This window comes from Patella vulgata, chromosome 9, assembly GCF_932274485.2.
Source record: "Patella vulgata chromosome 9, xgPatVulg1.2, whole genome shotgun sequence".
Taxonomy (NCBI): Eukaryota; Metazoa; Mollusca; class Gastropoda; family Patellidae; genus Patella; species Patella vulgata.
The window spans coordinates 1,064,738-1,082,394 of NC_065887.2; the positions used below are offsets into that span (position 1 = coordinate 1,064,738).

Here is a 17,657-nt window from a genome sequence, read left to right on the forward strand (position 1 = left end):
TCCAACCCCATTAGATCCGATATTTCGGCTGGGGCATAGCATCCGAGAATAATCACACGATTTTAAAGTGGCGGCATACAGTATAATGTAAGCAAATTGCCATAGTTCTTTTATTGTCATAGAAGTAATGTCCTTCGAACCAAGAAATATTTCCCAGGATTCATTAACGCAATATTAACGCTCTTTAAAACGATTGGTCATGTGCAAGCTCGTTCAGCTAAACGCTAAACAATAAACAATTGATACGAAAAACAACAGCTACAGATTTTGTTTTCTGGTCTAAAGTTGATCAATATGAATAATATGGAACACAATTACTATTTTAGATTAAACTGTTCATCCAATTGACTTTAAATATATACACAGTGTATATGGACATGAGACGAAGAGGCCTAGTGATATGACCCTTCATCACGTTGAAAAATCTGGTGGACGTTCTAGAGGCTAATTAAGTATTAACTTAATTTTCTCTTTATCAGGTTTTTACAGTGTATTTTAAATGCTCCCATTACCTACAAAGCAATAATTATACGACCACTTAGCGGTTGTGGGCGTATGTGTCGCTGTCTGGCAACCTATCTTTGAAACATGACATCACTAGAATGATAGATGCCTGCAAATATCCTCCAGGACCATATAAACAGAGCAATGGTTTCTAGCCGAAAAGAAATCCAGATTGTTGATCAAGCAGCCATTAACGAATAACTAGCTGTTTGAAATTACCTTTTAAATTCTAATTCGGGGGTTTTTCGCGCGTAGTTTATGATGTATACAACGGTATATATCAAATAAAGCTTTTATTTTTTGAACGAGGAACCATATTATCATTTAGTAGGAGTGTGACAAAAGGGGCTAATAGTGACAACTTGAAGATTTTAACTTAAACAGAAGCATAATATTTTATGAAAACTCTGAAATATATATTTAATGTTGATTTAAAAGTAAAGTTGGTTCAACATTAAGGTCGAGGAGCTCAAGAAGCCCTATTACCACCACCCGAACCACCACCAGAGCCACCACCACCACCTGAACCACCACCACCAGAGCCACCACCCGAACCACCACCACTAGAGCCACCACCCGAACCTTGACCTGAAATCGAAAAAAAGTTAATTACTAGGTATAAAGGTAACTAATTAAAATAAAACCGTCGCTGTACTTAATGCATTTTATTTTGAACTAGGTTATTTACTGGTATTTCTGGTCATTTTATTTCTTAGCGGAGACTCTTTTTAAATAATTATTTGTTTCCATGTTCAAAACAAAATCTGATATAAATATCCGTCGATTATGATGAACTTGGTATAGAGTGTATTACAAGATTACACTTCCCCCATAGTACACTAAAAACATACCAAGAACACCCCCCTCCCCCCCCCCCCTCAAAATAAAAACCCAAAAAAAACAAACCATGATATTTAAACACCTGCCGTGGCCCGGTATTAAAAATTTACTTTAAGGCTGACTAAAGAAACTACTGATTACCGAATGAATGTCCATAGGGTTCGTGGAAATGGTTAGCGTATTGCCAATACTATGAGTATACGATACTAAAATCATTCAGTCGTCCATGTTGCAATTCCCGATTTCTTTTTAAAATTTCCATTGTATAATAAGGTGGTACATAAAACGAGTAGCTATTTTGTTTTAACTGAATATAAATGTGACCTGCTTTCACCTGTTGGTGTCAATAGCAGCTTGTATAAAACATGAATAGGTGGTTAAAACCCCCAAGATATTTCCCACTTCAAGTAACACCCACTGCCCAAAATATGATAGTCCATTCTCACATGCATCCAAAAGGAACATGTTTTGATTGAAACGTAAAATAATGACGCATTGGGTGTAGAGACGATTCCAAATACTTTATAAGAAAATAACAAACATTACAATCCAGGATATACAGGCAGAGGCATTTACAGTCCTCTGGTTTCTTCGAAAAGCGGGCTATGAAAAGAAATCGCCGCATTATTGATACAAGTTTATGACGGAGTTACAAAGGAGACAGTGTGACTTGCCAGTGGAATGAAAAAATAATGGAATGTTGACATTTTAGGTACTATGCTTTCAGATTTACCTAATACTGAATGTTCTTTCGGCGAGCTTGGCGTCTGCGGTACTGGGGCAGCTTGAGAATATGTATAGGTCCTATCCGTATCATTCTCCATCGTGTACTTAAGAGTAAAAAGGGTTATACAGTACAGATTTTATTCGCATTCCTTACATTGTGAGTTTTTGGCTTGCCTTGAGCATTTGAGGTGGGGGGGGGGGTGTAGAAAGCCCACAAAGTTAGTCAATGATAAAAAAAACCCCGCACAGTTTAGACGAGTCTCATCTGGCGAGTAGTCAGTGGAGGAAATCAGCAAGATCAAGCCTGAAATATTCCGAGTGGGGCACATTGTGTATTCTATATTAATACAATATAAAAAGCAAGTTATACTTCTTTAGTACTATTCAACACCATTTCGTCATTCCATTCACGTTATATGCACAATTTCCTAGAAATCAGAAGACCCCTTGCAATGCGTACTTTATGGCCATATTGTAGCCTCACTGGATTAGGTAACCAGCAACTGTCGTTTCTTCAGAAATTGTTAGTTGCTAAATATGACAGAGAAACTTATATTAGCGCCCACTCGCCACAAACAAGGTCATTTTTGGACTTACTTATGGTTCAATATTATTTCAATAAATTTCTAGCGCGTAGGGGTCTTTAGCAGTTGGAGGAAACCGGAGGACCCGGAGAAAACCCACGACCCAACTCCTTGACACATACAACGGGGATTCGAAACCACGCCAGTTGACTCAATGACAGACCTTATGATACAACGCGCACGCTTTAACCCCCCCCCCCCCATACACACACACACACACACACACACACAAACTAGGTCAGTTCGAGACTAACATTTTGGTTAAATTTTATTTCAATGATTCGCTTGCGCGTTTTGGTTCTTCGCTAGCGGAGGATACTACTGGTGAACCGGGAGAAATCATTCGAGGTTGGGCAGGCGACTCCACTTGTCAAGTAAATGCGGGGAATCTAAATCATGCTGTTAGATAATACAATATTGAACTGAATGTAATTTCTTTTTTCAAAATAGACCGGAGGCTGAGTGTTAGCAAAATTTTTCGTAGAATATGATGCCGGGTGGTAATCAGTCCGCTGTTGGGGCGTGTTCGAGATATTCGAGGTCAAGGTCAAATGGGGTCATTTGCACTGAAAGTGAATGCGCAGCCATTCTTGTATCATGAAAATATGCTAAAAGGATCGAAAGTAATCAACCTTTCAATAAAAATGTAAACTTGCTAAATTCATCTTTGCTCTTAGTGAACCCAGAGGTCAAAAGGTCAAATTTTCCGTTTTTGCACTAAGAAGATTTAAAGCAATAAAATGTCAGCGTAAAATATAAAATCTATTTTCATGATACAAGTGAAAACGTGTATCCGTTTGCTGAATAATTGTAAGTAGTTATGGATTTGGGGTGTATATTATATTTGGAAAGATTAAATATATATTAAATGCTTATTATGTACGACAACTTTTTGAAATAAAATTTAAATTTTACTTTGATTTTGTATCTGTTCTTTGTTGTAAATTTTTATTAAGGAGCTCATTTCATGAAAACAAAACGATTAGTCCTATTAATGAAGTGTTCTTTAATTAAGAAAGTAATTTCAATGATTAATTTTAAAATGGTTCATTCAACAATGTTTTAAAGTTTTTACTGGCCTGCCAGCAATCAAAAATTTAATATAACAAGAGATGGAAAACGTTTCATATCCCACACCATATACTTGTCTATGCCTACTACAGTGAATAATAAGAACAGATCTGATTCTGATTTAATATTTAATTTCATTTATTTATTTACTCAAGTGCAGTTTACGAAAGTTATCCGAAATATGAAACACCAGTACCTTACCATAACTCCCCCAGGAAACTGTAATTTACTGACTTCACACAGGCCCATGGAAATGGTATTTAAACAAAAAATGTGACAGCAAAAAAAAATAAGTGAAATGAGATGGGATTTAACGTCCTAATTTTCTGCTCCTAATGAAGACCGCTATACGGCATACAGTGTGCTATGGGGGGAAATTTTGCCCCGGCAGCGGCACTGTGACCTACTCTTATATCGAATTCCAACTACCCGGGGATCTTTTACGTACACGCCAATGTATACACGGGTCCTCGGGATTTCGTACCATCCAAACAACTAAACAGTTGTCCTTGACAGGTCCCCCGTTCTAAAAAAAATAAGATGCCGCATGAATATGCCTATACAATTATACATTCTGACAGTCAGCACGCGTGACCCTGATTTAATTTAAACTTGTGTTAGCCCAAGTCACATTCGGTATTTATCCAAAAGTACATTAACATTAAATTAAATTTATTCTAAATATGTTCAATCTAGATGTAGGCCTATTTTGTGTGAAGTTTATAATCAATATGACTATATAGGCTACGTGCATTAACATTGGCTAGTCTACAATTAAAACCGAATTGAAATATATGTGGGTATATAATGTCCCAGAAACTTCGTTTGTAAGAATGATTAACGGTAATTTTAATAATGGGTGGCACCGATGTCCTTTGACCGTTTACCGTTTACCTCAAGAACTCAAGATGCAAAACACAAAAGACAAATGTCATTTTGCAAAGTTGCTTTGTTGAAGTGTTTATGTGAAAAGGTTGTGCACATTAGTGGATTTTTTCCAAAAAACATTTGTAATTTGACATTTGACTTTTACTTTAACGGTATTATGTATTTATCATTATAAGTATAACGACATATGTATTTTGCATCTTAGGTATTAGGTATTTTCTATGATGTATAATAACACTTTCAACATACATTTAGTTTTGGCCCTTAAATCCCGCCATAAAATAATACCCATGAAATGTTAACTTAACCTATTAGGAGGTTTAAATGCTCTTGCGACTATCTCTTATTCAAAGGGTTTATGTTTGTAAATTTATCTATAATCCCCTTAACATGTTTAATTTAGTTTCAAGTAAACTGGTTTTCGTTATATACGACAGAAGACATACGGTCAGTATTCTTACTGTGTCAGTCTTTAATAAACGTTTGAACCTCCATCAGCGTATATAATTTATTTGGAACTCTATATTATTTTTAGGTGAGTTAATATTTCGTATTAGTAATAATTTGTATGTATTATTCTTTTGTTATTAAGGTTACTATCTTTATATTTCGCATAGTATGTGAAATGTTATATTGAGAATTACATTGATATATGCAATTTCAAACATAGTTATACGCATACGTTTAATATCAAACGTCGCATACATTATGTTATATTAATTCGAACAATGCCAGACGTAAGGCAAAGATATGCTTATTCTTTTGCTAAAGACATTAAATATATTTCGAATCGTAATATTGTAATTATGATGTATAATGAATGTATTCTGAACCGTATTATAATAACTTGTCTTATCATTTATTATTCATGCATATTGTTTAAATATTATGTATTCATTATATATGATTCTGACTGTGTCCGTCTTTAATAAACGTTTGAACCTTCATGTTACAGTATTTCTTTCTATCAGGTTCAGGATAACAAGACTAGTTTAACATCTTAAAATACTTTTATTCTCTGCTTCTTACATATCACGTACAAACATCGTAATGTTAAAGACAACCAGAACTAACTTGTATTGAGGGAGCCATGTCCTAGCTTGGCTAGGCACGAGTATGCTAACTCCAAGACACTCTCCCTCGTTCCGTCTTGTCTCGTGCCAAGGCGCCCATGGACGGACCCCATCATCGATTAGTTTGTTATCTGGGTTTATAAACCCATCCTAACAAATGATCTTATTAGGCATCTGGCTAATGTATCATGCATCATATCAGGTTTAACATTCGATACATGCTAATCAGACAAAGCAAGTTTAACTAAAACATGCAAACAACAAGTTAAGGGTACATAATGACATAAGGAGTACCACTAAGAACTCCAGGGGTCGGACAGGTTGATATGTTCATATTAAAATCACCACTTTCATATGTCAAGGTGGCAGGAAGCGTCCATAACATCTGTGATTATGTAACATTCATCAGCGTATATAATTTATTTGGAACTCTATATTATTTTTAGATCTCCCAGAAAATACTGTGAGAACGTGAAAGATCCCCGAACTAATAGTATACTGAGCTACACCCCAAAGTCATAACTACTAACAATTACTTAGCAAACGGATGCACGTTCTCAGTTGGTAGACGATGTCAAGATCATGAACAGTAGGCCTACCTCATCAAGCAGCAGAAGCAGTAAAGTACATACCAAAACAAATAGTATGACGGTGCTAACACAAAATCACTGGATGTTAGGGAAAAACCTACTGGAAGAAATAGACAAAATTATAGAAGTTATCACGCCTATAACCAGACGATAAAGCTATGCTGCATTGTGATATCCTTGAAATAAACTTTAATATCGACAAAGTAGAAGCTTATCTGAATTCACTATTCCAGGGGAAAATACAGATGAAATTCACAGAAAATAAAATTGATATTAACATTACCTAAGGAAACGTGCGTAACACCCCAACATCTAATTAAATCTTCAGACAATGAAAGTGTAATTGGGGATGATAAGTCTCTCCCTATACCCACGTGTATATTAAAGTGCTAGAAGTCTTAGTATGGATCCTACTTTTTCTTCACCCCGGACTTGTCATCTCACTATCTCTTTCAGTCATTTGAACTTACTTTGAATGGATACTAACAACGAAGAGGATTAGATGAATCAGCTGAACATGCTACACAAATTCTGGATCTTGCTACTTACTTTGCTGTTTCATCAACTAATGGGTATTATTCTAAATTTGATACCAATTTATTTTTCACAGTGTTATGGTACATTGTCCTGTTAAAGTTCCCTTGGAATCCATGTCTAGTCGTTCATGTGAGTTAGCACTTTTTAACAATCAGAAGCAATGAAATGAAATGAAATGAAATGGGATTTAACGTCCTGCTGTTTTGCTCCGAACTGGGCTAATGAAGACGGGCATACGCCATACAGTGTGCTATGAGGGGAATTTTGCCCGGACAGCGGCACTACGGCCTACTCTTATATCGAATTCCAACTGTCAAGGGATCTTTTACGTGCACGCCAATGTATACACGGGACCTCGGTTTTTCGTCTCATCCGAATGACTAGACAGTTCTCCTTGTCAGGCCCTCCGCCCTGCATCACTGACAAGGGGGAACCACGCCGGAAAATCTGGGTGAACTTTCTCGGCCAATGCAGGGATCGAACACCCGACCTCCAGGCTAGCGAGCCAGCGTCTTACCCACTTAGCCACCGTGACCCCCCAATCAGAAGCAAGGTGTGAAGCAGTATTGTAATTTTAGATTTTTACTTGCGAAACAAAGGTCAAGCTTATTGAGCTATCTCAAACAAATGTTGTGCTTGGAAATCGAGGTTCATTACAGAATATAATCTGTGAAATTTTGACCACCAAATAAATTGTTTGCCATTATTATTGCAGTGGTTGGTGTATTTTCTATATATAAGATTTATTTGATGTAGCCCGGCAGTAATCCCGTATTTATACCCATACTTTTTCTCGACTCTTTGTTGAAAATGGGAGGGTATACACCGATACACGGCCACTGTGTATCAGCTGAAAAGTGGCCGTGTATCAGTTGAAAAGGGACAAAAATAACAAAATCATGATTTACATATTTATTTGAACATCTACAACCCGTTTTAAACATGTCTTGGTAAAAGAATCATCATTTTCAGCTGTCTCAGCACTTTTCGAATGTGCGTCACTCTCAGTCATATTCTTACATTTTGTCTCACATTTCTTTACATTTTGATATCTAGTCGCACATTCACATTTTGTCGCATTTTCACATTTTGTCGCGGCATATGCTCATCCCCAGCACATAATCCAAATATTTTACTATTATAAATTAATCTCTTGGCATTTTCAACACTAAAAACGTTCACATTTTGTCGCGGTTTATGCTCATCCGCAGCACGTAATCCAAATCTATTACTACTGTGTGAACCATCGTAAATTTTAAACGGATTTCTTCGATCATGAACAAACTACTTAACTTTGGTTATTATAAACTTACCTGTGTGTTTGTAATGAACTCCCGTTCGATAAAATCCATTGCACAACTAATTATCACAACGATGAGAACAAGTTCTCTCTTGAAAAATTTGAAAATTTACTTGTAATTTCGACAGAGTCGATGTCAACAATGTCTTCGTGACGTATTGGTCGAATCCAATATACCTGTTGCGGGGGTTGGTTAACATTGAAAGATAGTTTGACAGCGCGATCATTTTGATCGTATATGGGTTTGGGCGACGAAAAATATCAATTGAAGGCAATTACATAGGAGATTTATATGGAAACCATTGATCGCCAGTCTATCAAATTTTCTTCACAATTAAAATATCACTGATTGCACGGATACTCGTAAAAATAAAGTCATGTATAAACTATAAATATCCTATCTTCTTTATGTTGTCTTTGAAAGGCATTTAGTGAAAGTGATATATAATAACAGATAGCTTTATGGATGACATTCACTAGGTTTATTAACTGCAACGTTTGAATGAGGTTACTCTCACCGTTATCGAGCAATGATACCACTAGGTTTATTAACTGCAACGTTTGAATGAGGTTACTCTCACCGTTATCGAGCAATGATACCACTAGGTTTATTAACTGCAACGTTTCAATGAGGTTACTCTCACCGTTATCAAGCAATAAATAAACCTAGTGAATGTCATCCATAAAGCTGTCTGTTATTATACTTCTTTATGTTATAAATAATTTAACAAGGATCATGAAGCTTACCTCCGAATTCTCTGAGTGTATTTTTAATTTTATACGCATTCTTTCGATCGAATAATAACCGCTTCAGTAACATATATAATGGTATATAATGCTACTAAGCCCCCCGCATGACCCCGTAAGAAGCGGAACATTAATTCTCGATTCGACAGTTTTGACCGAAGTGTGATAAAGCCCGTAAAACGAATGTATAGTTATGTTTGTGCGGCATGCGTGTTCAAAAGTAAATAATCCCATCCGAGTCGCTAATCAAATAATTAGAACAAAATATTTCAAAAAGTAAAGCTATAAAATTTGCAGAGATTTTACTAGAATGTAAAAGACGGTAACTAAATACAGGAATGCGGGTAGTTATGTGTGCGAACGCTCAAACTCAATGCCAATTGTCGTAGGTATCCAGACCACTCGGACTAAAGACTACTCGGACTAAGACCAGTCGGACCAAAACAAGACCAGTCGGACAAATTAAATTATATTATAAGGCTAGACAATATGCTATTTATTTATTATTAAATCACAATACAAAGAAGCAAATAATTCTTATACGGAATTCTTATATTTAGAGTTGTTTAGTTCAATTATGTGTACGGAAAATAAATCAACGATTAGTTTTAAAATTAATTAATAATGGTGCCAAAAAAAAAATCAATCTAATTTTTCTTATTTACTCTTGCAATGAGACTCGGTATGTCCAGACTTTTGACAGTTTCTACATATACGGGTATACTGTTCTTGTCTGATAGCCTAATTTTACTTTTTCCACATTCGCGGTATCCCCAGTGGTTTCATTCCGTTCTACCCCACTAACCCATGGGTTGCTATATATGGGGGGGGGGGGAGACACGTTTTCAAGTTATCCGCCCTTGATGCGTTAATATAAACAGCACATAATAATACGAAGACCGGACGTTTATATGTCCCTTTTTAAACGTGACTACAAGTGTGGTTCTCGATATTTTGCGATTTGGAATACAGTTATCAATTTATTCAAACAACACGTTATTATTAGTTCGAGTAGTCATATTAAAACACACACAATTAGCAATTTATTCAAATAACACTTTATTATTGGTTCGAGTAGTCATATTAAAATAAACACAATTATCAATTTATTAAAATAACACTTTATTATTGGTTCGAGTATTCATATTAAAGGCTCAATACCACTCTTGTTGTAACTGAATAATATGTCCCAATCTTTATTCTGGTCAACAAATTGTACTATTTTAGAATATTTCAATTAATTGATGATACAAATTTCATCTTAACACACCTTATTTAAAAATTTTGAAATATTCAACATAATGGTTTGAAACGTCTAACATAAACCTTTTCAAATGAAACTTCGATTTAAAAATATTTTCGAACCCTCTGGACAAGTAAAAATAGGATGTAATGGATAATTTATACAACAGGTAGGACACTTAAACATCTAGTACTTAGATAGAGATATTATTTATTTTCTGGAGCTTTCAAGCCAGCAAGAGTGTTATTGTCCCTTTAAAACAAATGCAATTATCAATTTATTAAAACAACACTTTATTATTGGTCCGAGTCGTCTTTCTGTTGGGTCCGAATAGTCTTTTTGTATGGTCCAGGTAGTATTTTTGTTTGGGCTGAGTGGTCTATCAGTTGGTCCGACTGGTCTTGAACCGAGTGGTCTTTGGTCCGAGTGGTCATGGATTCTTGTCGTAATTGTACTTGAATTTCCTATGCTGTCACCCCTAATACGAAATGATATCTTCCGCAGAGTGACGTAACCATCTTCCATATTGGTATTTTTCTCTGGGAAAAGTTTGTGATATTTCAATTTTTCAAGAGAGAACTTGTTTTCATCGTTGTGATAATTAGTTGTGCAATGGATTTTATCGAACGGGAGTTCATTACAAACACACAGGTAAGTTTATAATAACCAAAGTTAAGTAGTTTGTTCATAATCGAAGAAATCCGTTTAAAATTTACCAAGACTCAGACAGTAGTATAAATTAATCCATTGGCATTTTCTACACTACAAACTTACAATTCCAACTCGTCTGTCAGTGGATGTCAATACCTCGCGAAGTTCATGAATTGATATGTGCGGAAATTAGCAAATGTACCTTGCTTATCAAAAAAGTTAAAATCCAATCTTTTGTACTGGTCTCGAAGTGTCACCATATTCCTATGCAATTGGTATTTTTCCTTTTGTTTGGCATAATTCGACTCATCTGCATGGCTTTAATTTCTTGTTCTGTGAAGGATCGGGCTTCTAAATCTTCGCGATCATTGAAATCTCTTGCAGAACTGATATTATCGGTCTTAGAAATATATATCTGTGACATTATAAAGTAGGATTCTTCGACGAATTCCCGCATTCATTTCTGCCATCCACTACAATCGACGCAGCCAGGATGTTGGCAAAACAACAAGAAATGGCTATTGGACAAAATGAGTGGATGACGTTTGCTTTTCTCAACCAATCAATATCCCTGTTATGAACATTTTCCCTGACCGGATTTAAACCGTGAAATGCACGTGCGGTTTACTGACATCATTTACCTGAGTAGAAATAAGCGTTTGCGATGAGATAATCGGGGGGCTCTAAATGAGAAACTTTGATAAATTTGTGAAATGAAAAAAGCTTTTGAAATTGGGAAAAATAGAAAAAATCCCTATTTCTCGAAAAAGTATTTAGTATAAGTCAGTTATATACCTTGTTTTCTCGGTGTATGGGTTGATACACCGTCTCTTTTTTGAGTGGAGATCTCCTCGGCTTCGCCTCGGAACCCCACTCAAAAAAGAGACAGTGACGAGTGTATCAACCCATACACCTTGAAAACAAGGTATATAACTATTACTTAATTACTAAAAATAGACCGTAATGAACCCCATAAATGGTGTAATACTACTTAAACAAGAACGGGAGTATTTTTTCCTTAAAATATATGCCTAATATAACAATATGGCAAATCTTGTGATATTACAATCGTTATTCTAACGAATTAACGAATTTGCATTCTAAATGTTTAAATGAACAATTTAAAATCTAACAATTATTGAACCCCAAAAGTATCATGACTTTAAAACAAGAACAGCATCAATGCAGAATTCCTATTATTCCACCTTAAATGTACAGCTTGTTTCAATGATTAGCTTAATCTCTGTTTGAAAATGTATATCATTAAATTTTGCACAATAACTCTGCCTAAGCATGTACATTCCTTAGTGAGAATGGCATAAATTGATTCAGTCTTGTTGATAAAAATTTAGATGGAACTCGACTACTGACAAAGTTAATGACAATGTACCAGTCCCAAAATGAAATGTATAGATGAGATTTGCACATTTTTAATGTTTATGCAACACAGCCGCATATTTAGAGACAAAATGAACTGAGGATAATTTTACAAATGTACCAAATTGTTGATGGACAAATTAAATGACCAAAAGATTTTTCCATTAAAGTAAACGGACATCTTATCAAAAGTACAATAAGAAGATCAAGTTTAATTAAGAAGATTCATTAAAAAGATTTCTTGCAGTGTGTTTAAAGTCTCATTTACAAAGTATCGCCCATAAAAGGGTTGTGGCTCGGTCCCTTATCACCTATTTTATACACACTATGTGCTGGTGTATAAAAACAAACCATAAACTCAATAGGCCTATCCCTAAAGTTTGCATGCATGAACATTATTGCATCCTAGGTTACAACGATACATATCGCAGTATTTCTTCTTGGACGTGTTTCCAGCTCTGTAGCCACTGCTTTTCCATCTGACGTTTTTGATTCAAAATGTTCCTATATCCGTAACTTGTGGTTCGTCGGAGGGGAATGTACTTTCAGTTTCATTGCCGAAAGCCATCTTTTCTCTTTGTCACATGAACTACAGGGGAGTATTCTGCATCGGATGAAAACGGACAGTTAAAATATCTGTACCATGTTAACCAAACCGTGGTCCAGAATTTAAAGCACCTTGAACCAAAATGTGGCATCTATACCGTTGTATACCGTCTCACAGTACGGGTATATAGTGTTGCTATTGTTGTAACTGTACTTCATCCATTCAAAGTTTGACAGTTTGTGATTAGTTACATCACTTTTTGGCACACTCAAGTCTTCCTCTTTTTCATGATTTCTGTTGGTTATCTGGGTTTATTTAAAAAATGCACCTGCAAAACAAATATTCTCAATCAGCTTTTTTCTTATGACATCATTTCAAAAGAACACATTTTAATTAAGGAAAAGGGAGCTAAATGTGCGAGAAAATGAAGTTTCATGTCCACAAACAACATATCACACAGGAGAATACTACCAGTAGTGTAGACTGGAATAACCAGACTGCCATTCAATTACTCTAAAAACAGAAACGACTGAATGTAAATCAGTTTATAGACATACATAATAGATTATTATCTTTGCGACCCATTTGCAGAGGCGTAACTACCGGGGGGGGGGGGGTGGGTATGGGGGGGTATGTACCCCCCCCCCCACTATTTTGCATTCAGTCGGTAAATTCTCGTGTTTGTCGGTAAATTGAAACTGTCAGTCGGTAAATTTAAAAAGTTATATAGCAAATGTTTTTATCATGATTTACCGACCAGATTCTTCGGTATTACACTGTTTCGTTACAGAAATTTCGAAACCGTCAGTCGGTAAATTTCAAGAGTTATATAGCAAATATTTGTATCATGATTTACCGACCAGATTCTTCGGTATTACAGTGTTCTATAATTCTATTACAGAAATTTCGAAACCGTCAGTCGGTAAATTTCAAGAGTTATATAGCAAATATTTGTATCATGATTTACCGACCAGATTCTTCGGTATTACACTGTTTCGTTACAGAAATTTCGAAACCGTCAGTCGGTAAATTTCAAGAGTTATATAGCAAATATTTGAATCATGATTTATTTTGACATTATATCAGGGGTGAAAGTCATTCAACAAACCGCAGATTCGATGAAACGTATGAGATCAGATGAAGCGAGTATGGATAGCACCATTGATGTTGCTATCGACATGTGTCAGCGTTTAGGTGTCAACTGTGATTATGAATTTAACAAGAAGCATCGTATGCGCAGAACACCCCTTCGAATTGATGGTAACGCAGATACTCTTCTGCAATTGGACATGAAAGCTTTCTACCGAAAAGACATGCGGGCTGTTCTCGACAGGCTTTATCGTGAATTCAATGATGTGGCCGAGTCCGTAGGTAGTCTAATTGCCCCATTTCAGTGTTTGTTACCTGATAACATATGTGATGCAACCGACTCTGATTTGAAGAAACTCACAAATATATATAGAATTGATCTTCAATTGGACGATTTGTCCTCAGAAGTGGATTTGGTTTCCCGCGATATTAAAGACACGAGTGAGTCCAATGACCTGCGATGTGCGGCTAGGACTCTGAGGGGCAAGTGGGCACAGTATCCCAATTTGTGCAAAGCCTATCAACTGTCGCTAACAATCCCCGTTTCCGTAGCTTCGAACGAGCGATCATTTAGTCGTTTGAAACTTGTCAAAACCTATCTTCGCTCCACGATGTCCGAATATCGCTTGGACAACTTAATGATCATTACTTGTGAGAGCGATGTCACAGACAAAATGAATTTGGACCAACTTGCTGATAAGTGGTCAAAATTGAAACAAAGACGGCTATCACTGTGATCAGAATATAAGTTGTGTCTAAGTATTTTTGGTTGTAGCCTATACGCCATATATGGAATCAGGAATGTTTTCCTGGGGGACCAGGGGGGGGGGGGGGCTCCTATTTCCAAATTCCCCAAAACACCCCTGTATGGAACTGCTCTGAATTCTAAATAAATCTTATATGAATTAGAATCCTTGAAAGTGTAGTCATTATATCTAACCCGCTTTTAAAAAGCTATGTAAAATAGCACATTTTTTCTATTGATCGACCCGTCGGTAAAATCGGCATTTGGATACCCCCCCAGAAATTTATCCCTAGTTACGGCACTGCCCATTTGTGTTCATTTCTCGGGGCCAAAGAATACAGATTTAGCTCCTTTAAGTTAGGTTGAACTTTTCTGATCATATTGGTAGTAGCTGTAACTAACGTAACCCCCATCGCTTTCCGGGTTAAAACCCATGCTTTTTTTTTTTATCGTTACCGCATCTTGGGTTTTTGATCAGATTTCTGGACTAACCAGTGGCGACTCTGCACCTATGACAGGTAAAAGCAGACTAAAATGGGATTTACCTGTTGCTAATAAGACCTACCACAAGGTTCAAGCTGGAAGAGAGAAATGGGATTTAACATCCACACAACACGAACTAGGTCATTTTTGGACTAATATAAACACAGAATTTTATTTCAATAATTCGCTTTAACCGTAGGTCTTCAAAAACAGTGGGAGGAAAACGAAAGACCGAGAAAAAATGAACACAGTTAGTCAGGCGATCTTACTCCTTTCAACGCCACTTGACTCAAAGACATAGGCTACATTCCGACGTAACTAAGGCCCATGTTAGACCATGGACCTTATACTTATATAAGCTCCATGGTTAGACCATTCGTCCAACCACCCCCTCAAATTTCAAGGTCCAAGCAGAGGACAGGAAGTGTTAGTTTTCATTGACAATGCGCTCAATTCCCAAAATTATTATCTTCATAAAGTTCAATCTTATAATTTTTCTTTACCGGTAGGGCCTACCTTTGAAAAAATTTCATTAACCCAGAGAAAGGCTGGGTAGCCCACTATATAGATGACAGGAATGGCACTCAAAGATGCAATAAGCTGTGCCTAAAAAAAATTAGTAAAATTAAAAATTAAAGATCAGTATCCAGACATTGCATTGACATTCCATCAATAAATTCTTAATAATGGTTTTCAGTGGTAGCCTAGCCTACACACAGACTATGAGTATGAAGCCCTGAAATGTTAGCCCTTCTTACTAGTTCATATATTTTTTTCTGAGTTTGAATGAGTTATTATTATGTCATCCGAGTAGCCTCAACTAGAACTGAAGCCTCCAAAAACAATGCGAAAAAATATTAGGCCTAGCACTAACACCACAGAGTGTATTTTTACTCTGTGCTAACACTAACACTGTGACAGTGTATGTGAGTATATGTCCATTTGTCTAGGCTAGAACTAGCCTACTAGAAGTAGAAGAGTCTACTATTACTATTTCATGAATCAGTTACCGTACATTTTTACGAATGCTAAGAATCAATCTGTGTCAAACAAAGATGTGTGCCTACTTGTATAAACATTACTTCCCTAAAACTGCATTTTGGTATTGACTGTAGTGTTCAACTATTGTGCTCAATGTTGAGGGATTCTTCTTTGCCGCTAACTAACGGTCTTCGCAGTAATGGCGCCCAGGAAAACCGATGACGTCACTTTAATTTAAACACCCGTATGTCATATTTACGGAAGAAATTCTGTATTTCCCAAATATTTACAGACTTATGTCTGTTATCAGGATAACAGAACTGCGCTGTGGGCGTTTTACAGAAACCGGTCTGTAAAAATTACAGAAAAGGCTTACAGTGAACTGAGCCCATATCTGTACTGAATGTTCCGATAAGGGCAAGCATGTATGGTCGAGAGTTCACATATCATTCACTTAAGGATTTACTCAACTTTTAATCACTGTTTATGAGAAATATCTTTGATCCAGAAACAACCAAATTCGCACATAGTTTCTTATTGGTGTATTTGATACATTAAAACAACAAAAATGCTATATTGAAGTTAAAATATAGCTGTAGTTATAGATTTAACCGAAGTTTTTTCGTTGTTTATCTTAAAAGGGAGGGGGAGCCGGGGCTTATGTCGACACATGCAACTGACTGCTGCAGCTAGTTGCTATGAGTTGCAAAGTGCCCCTTTATATATAAAAGAAAATAACAAATCCTGCCAATGTTTTATCTATGAAAAGACTTTCAGTTCGAATTGTTGTTCGAAATGTTCAAGCCATTTATGAGTTTCGGTTTGATATGCTAATTTTCCGACAATTTAATTCCAAATTTTCTTTATTCCAAAGAAACACGCACTTACCTTAATATAGATATCGCCGTGGTCAGCTGTTATCTTGTCCTGTTCAGTTTATGTTAAATTGTGAGACGCAGTTTGTTGAACTAGTTTATGTAAAATCGAAACTAAGGAAATCCTGTGCTATACAGTTTATGTTAAATTGTGAGACGCAGTTTATTGAACTAGTTTATTTAAAATCGAAACTAAGGAAATATTGGATACAATAGCAATGTATACCTTCATATTACATGTATTAATATCTATAATATCTATAAAAATCAAAATTATATAAGTGTAGGACACAAACAATATGTATCTGCTAACACATCTCATAATCTTAGAGAGTTGATCGAACATCTTTCAAAAGACTAGAGTACATAATAATGTATTTTCTGGAGAATGTCTTGTTTAGTAATTATTTTTATAAAATATTTCTGTATTCCATCCCTTTAAATTATTTAATACAACTACGTGGTAACCAACATCTGTCGTTTCTCGGTCGTTTCTCCAGAAAGTGTCGTTTCTCCAAAATCTGTCATTTCCTCGAAATTGTTAGTTGTTCTATGATCGCTTTTAAATGTCTATGATGGGTCGGTCAGTCGATAACAAGACAAAGAAGGAAATGGGGTTTAACGTCCACTCAATTTAGGTAATTTTGGAACTAACATTTGGTTCAATTGGTTAGCTGTTATTCTTTATTCATAAATAACAAATAACGAGATGCCTAGCCTAGTTATTGGCGAAAACAGAGTGACATGCTGCCTCGTTAGTCGTTATTCAACTTGTTATTCGGGATTCAATAATGAAGCTAGACATC

At 36.0% G+C, this 17,657-nt stretch overlaps 1 long non-coding RNA gene across 1 annotated transcript; it reads right to left on the reverse strand.

Moving 5' to 3' along the window:
- Window positions 1-8,115: 8,115 nt before the first annotated feature.
- Window positions 8,116-16,927, reverse strand: LOC126807823 (uncharacterized). The gene is made up of 3 exons (XR_008789343.1): window positions 16,865-16,927; window positions 15,512-16,326; window positions 8,116-13,006 (listed from the first exon to the last, which is right to left on the reverse strand). It is a non-coding gene; the product is annotated as an uncharacterized LOC126807823 (long non-coding RNA).
- Window positions 16,928-17,657: the final 730 nt, after the last annotated feature.